The sequence below is a fragment of the Fukomys damarensis genome, unplaced genomic scaffold, assembly GCF_012274545.1.
Source record: "Fukomys damarensis isolate Sample0158 unplaced genomic scaffold, DMR_v1.0_HiC HiC_scaffold_16, whole genome shotgun sequence".
In the NCBI taxonomy this organism is placed as follows: Eukaryota; Metazoa; Chordata; class Mammalia; order Rodentia; family Bathyergidae; genus Fukomys; species Fukomys damarensis.
Window position 1 is genome coordinate 24,225,035 of NW_022900928.1, and position 5,730 is coordinate 24,230,764.

Below are 5,730 nucleotides of genomic sequence, written 5' to 3' on the forward strand. Positions count from 1 at the left end.
TTGGAACTGTAGTTTCTTGTCTGTTCCAGAGATGATTGCATTTTTCCAGCAATTTTTTAACTTAGGGTTCTGTAAAGTTCTCAATTTTTTATTTATTTTCTATATTATTGTTTCATTTCAAGTTACATAAGCTTAAGGATAGTATAAAATCTAGCTATTATCATTGTTAGTCTTCTTGTTATTTCATCAAGGGATATCTATTTTTATCATTGAACATTATATTTACAGAAAATAACTTGGTTCTCCTTGAATCTTTTTTCTAATTACCTCAACTCTATTACTATTCTGCATTTGGCCATGTAATTTATGTCTGAGTTTTAAAGATTATTTACTTTCTCTCATATTTTCTGGGGGAAATAGACATGAAGATAGTTTAAGTGGTAGTGATTTTTTTAATAAATTTTTATAAACTTTATAAACAGAAATTTTTATAATGCCTCTGCACAGAGGCATTTTTTTTAAAGAACAGGTATGCTAACCAAAGGATTTTTGTCATCCTGCTTCATGATGTGTATACAGCCACTTTGATGTGAAATGTTGATTAGTGTTATAGTTTTCCTCACTGGAAAAAGTAAATCTGAGCATATATTTCCCAATTTATTTATGGCATTCTTTGTAATAGATGCAAAGAAATGTAGCATTCTTATTAATATCACCTCTAGACTGAAATATAGAACTGACTATTATTTAGATCAAAGTCTGGAGGTTGAATTCCTCTTTGCTTCATGTAAAAGAAGATCATGAGGTTACCAATTTAAAAAATGTTTTTATTTCTGTTATCTTTGAACAGTTAAAATTATCCGAGTCTTGGCTTTGAAATGCAAAAATTGGACAACTTTTCTGGATGAACAGGAAAATAGCTATATAAATTATTTTAACATAAGTTTCCTCTTATTAAATTTCTTGGTAGAATTTGTAAAGCTGGGAAGTAATGATAAGCACAAATTCAGTGTGTTAATTTAAGGAATGTGTGGAGTTACGAAATATCAAGGGAAGATTGTGCAATAAAGGAGAATAAGAAGTTCTATATTAGAATAAAAAAAGGATGTAAAGTTCAGAATTACAGGAAATCATGTTTATCAAGAATGAGCAAGTACAACCTTTGTAGATCATCATATTTTTTAAGAAAACTTGATGTTATAAATATCTGGGTTGAGTACTGGGAGGACTGATGGCTGGATATTGACCATACTTATGTTGATTGGGCTGGAGGGATGCATGTTACAAACAGATAGTTCCATCATTGTCATACAAAAGGAGCAGTACAAATTATGTGAGGCTTCTGTTTTGAGGGCTTTGATATTCTTCCCCAAGATGCAATGACCAGTACAAAAGGAAGATAAGAGCATCAGATAAAAAGAATCCCAGCTGCATGCTCAACACCAGCCAAAGTGAGGAAGGTGAGATTTGGGAAGGCCGCTCCAAGATCTGCTCTCCCTCCTGCCTGCTTGGGCCCATTTGGAGGGACTGGGTAGTCACGCCCTCCCCTGCCTAAGCTGCCACCAGATCCAGCAAGGAAGGTAGCCATGCAGGCCCACCTGAAACACCACCGCACCCCACTCCCCACCCCCTGGTCTCAGACCTCCTAATTGTGCCAGTCCTCGGACCCACTCTATAGAGGCATAGGTGGTCATAAAGAGTATTTTTCTGAGCTCCCAACTTTGAAAATCTTTAAACAAAGGGTGAGGGAAACCTATAGTAGAACTATGCGGAGTTTAACCCTGTAGGAGGTTGGGGAACTCAACCTGGGCCTTGTGGCCTGAGGTCATTCTGAGTTGCAGGGATCTACCATTGTCTACCTGAGATCAGAAGACTTGGTTCTGCACATGGCTGAGCATGTGGTATATTATAGAGCAGAGATATAGTCTGAAAGAGGTCCTTCAAATTCATTTTGTTCTTTCTTTTCCTCATTCCACTCTGCAAATTCTCTTTTTTTCTGTTCTTTCTTCAACTCAGTCTCTTGCTCCAACATATTATCCCTCATCTTCCTTTCTGTTCCTGTGCGAACTCTAACTCAAACTTCTTCTTTTATAATTTTTCCTTTTTTTATGTTCTCTTCTTCTGTCATTTTACCTCACTCATGGGTCAGTGGTTTCAAAGGAAAGTGAGCCCCTATTACTGTTAAGGGGATATATTCTTGTCCTTATTCTTGTACTCTATCTCTTTTGAATTTAATGGTTTCCTAAAGACTGTATGGTCATTCTTTTTCCTCTGGCTTCACTTGAAACCTTCTCCAATTCTTTCACTTATCTACTCCTCTCATCTTAACTCTGTCTAAGCTCCCATCCTAAATGGTAAAGATACTATATTGAAAAGTGTATTCACTGCCAACATATTTTGGGCTGCTTCTCGATTTTAATTGAATGCACATGGTTTAAAGGTGATAGATTAATGACTAACACAAGTGGCCAATTTTCAAGTTGTACTTGATCCTATTGTGCTGCTGATTGTATCAATTGGCATAAAGGATTGTGATTGATTTAATGAGTTGTTTTCTCTGATATTAAGAAAATGAGAATGTCTATGAGTTATTAGAGACTCACAAGCTAAAGTGCAACTATAACAGGAAGATTTAAGTAATAACCCAGAAATTAAAACAAGGACAACCCAACAACAAAAATACAAAAGAGAAAACACTTAAGCAAGACACAAAAACAGACTTCCAGTTCACCAATTGCAAACACTAGGGCAAATGAGGATGAAAAGTCTAATAGTGATTAGCAATAGTGATTGTTAATCACTATTTAACAATTAGACAATTGTTAATCACTATTTAACAATCACTATTGTTAAATTGTTAATCACTATTTAACAATCACTATTTAACAATCACAATTTAACAATCACTAATTGTTAAAGCAATAATAGTGATTAACAATCAATCAGGCTCCAGAAAAATTCAAAACACAAATAATTTCCCAGACAACCATAGATATGGTGAGCAAAAGGGAAGTCATAATTCATGACTCTAGAACAGAAACTGACAAAAAAAAAAAAGATGCACTCAGGACCATAATAGAAGCCATGAAGACTCAGCATAAGAAAGAAATGGAAACAATGAAAGCCCATCAGAGGAAATAAATGGAATCCCTAAAACAGATTCAAACATATATCCAGGACTCTATTAAAAGTGTACAAAACAGAATGAAAGAATGTTAAGATAGAATCTCAGATATAGAAGATAGGATCTCAGACAGTGACCCTGAAAAGAGAGGTATCTCATAACATACGGGATGATGAGAAATAAATCCAACAAGTCCTAGATGATGCAAAGAAGAATAACATAAGACTGATAGGAATCCATGAAGTTTCAGCAGAAAATGCAAATGACTTAAAAAAGCTGTTCACAGAATTAATGACAGAAAACATCCCAAACACAGAAGAAGAATTTGACGTATAGATAAGTGAGGCATATAGGACTCCAATTAGTCACAATCAAAAAAAATATATACACCTAGACATATAATAATCAAGATTCCAGAAACCCAACAGAAGAAAAAAATATTATAAGCAGTAAGAGAAAAGAAACAAATCATATGCAAAGGAAAGCCCATCAGAATCACAGAAGACTTTTCAACACAAACCGTCAGGTCAAGGAGAGCCTGGAGTGAGGTATTTCAAGTCCTAAAACAAAGCAACCTCCAAACTAGACTGATGTATCCTGCAAAACTCTTTTTCAGAATGGATGGGGAAATAAGATACTTCTATGACAAAGAACACCTGAGAAACTTCATGAACACCAAACCAACACTACAAGGAATTCTAAAAAATATCCTAGTAAAAAACAATGAAGGTCACAATACCATGAGGCCCAAAAGACCAAATCAAATAGGCAAGGCAAGAAACTAAAAGGAAAGGGAGAAAAAGTAAAAAGAATCAACAAAAGGCCAATAACATGACAATAATAAGTCAGTACATATCAGTTATAACTATCAATGTCAATGGTCTCTCTTCACCAATCAAGACAAACAGACTGGCAGAATGGATTAAGAAGCAAAATCCAACAATATGTTGTATACAAGAAACACACCTAGTGCAAAAAGAAGGCCATAGACTGAAAGTGAAAGGATGGAAAACAATTCTCCAGGTGACAGGAGCCCAGAAAAAATCAGGGGTAGCAATCTTATTTGCAAAGTAAATTTCAAACCAAAACTGATTAAGAGAGACAAGGAAGACCACTACATCCTTGTAAAGAGAACAATTCAAGAGGAAGAGATGAAAATCATAAACATATATGCACCAAATATTAATGCCCCAACTATATAAAACAAATATTAAGTAACACGAAAAAACAAATTAGTACTAATACAATTGTAATGGGGTACCTAAATACCCCACTATCACAAAAAGACAGATCATCTAGGCAGAAAATCAACAACAAAATACTAGAGCTCAAACAAGCTTTTGAATGCATAAACTTAATAGACATCTATATTGTGTTCCACCCCACAAATTCAGAATATACATTCTTTTTGGCTGCACATAAGTCATTCTCTAAGATAGACCACATACTAGCTCAAAGAGCAGATTGGAATAAATGCAAAAGAATTGAAGTTGTCCCTTGTGTATTATCAGATCATAGTGTAATCAAGCTGGAGATCAATAGTACAAGAAACCATAGGAACTTCACAAACACATGGAAATTAAACAACACTCTCCTAAACAATCAATGGATCACAGAGGAAATTAAAGAAGAAATGAGACAGTTTTTATAAATAAATGAAAATGCCAATACAACATACAGGAATCTATGGGACACAATGAAAGTAGGTCTATGTGGAAAATTCATAGCACTGAATGCCCACACTAGGAAAAAAACAAGCTCAAATAAACAACCTAATGATGACTCTTAGACTCCTAGAAAAACAAGAGCAAGAAAAACCCAAACCTTGAACAAGAGAGGAAATTATAAAGATTAGAGCAGAAATCAAAGCAATGGAAACTAAGAAAATGATTCAAAAAATAAATGAACCAAAGAGTTGGATTTTTGAATGAATAAATGAAATCAATAACCCCTTAGCTAACCTTATTAAAAAAAGGAAAGAAAAGGCTCAGATCCATGCAATCAAGAATAAAAAAGGAGAAGTCACAACAGTTCCAACAGAAATCCTGAGGATCATTAATACTTACTTTGAGAACCTGTACTCCAATAAAATGGAAAACACAGTAAAAATGGACAGATTTCTAGATACTTATGAATTAAAAAATTTGAACAAAGAAGATAAAAACATTTTAAACACCCCAATTACAATCAGTGAAATTGAAAATGTAATTAAAAATTTACTAACAAAGAAAAGCCCAGGCCCTGATGGATTCACTGCTGAATTTTACAAGACATTTAGAGTTGAGCTACTGCATTTACTCTTCAAACTTTTCAATGAAATTGAAAAGGAAGCAGTACTTCCAAATTCATTCCTAGAAGCAAGTATCACTTTGATTCCCAAACCAGGGAAAGACGCAATCAGAAAAGGGAACTATGGGCCAATCTCCTTAATGAGTATAGATACAAAAATCCTTAATAAGATACTAGCAAACAGAATACAGAGGATCATCAAGAAGATCATACATTCTGACCAAGTCGGATTTATTCCAGGGATCCAAGGATGGTTCAACATACATAAGTCAATAAATGTAATACACTATATTAACAGAGTCAAGGACAAAAACCATATGATCCTCTTGATAGATGCAGAAAAACCATTGGACAAAATTCAACACCTATTCATGATA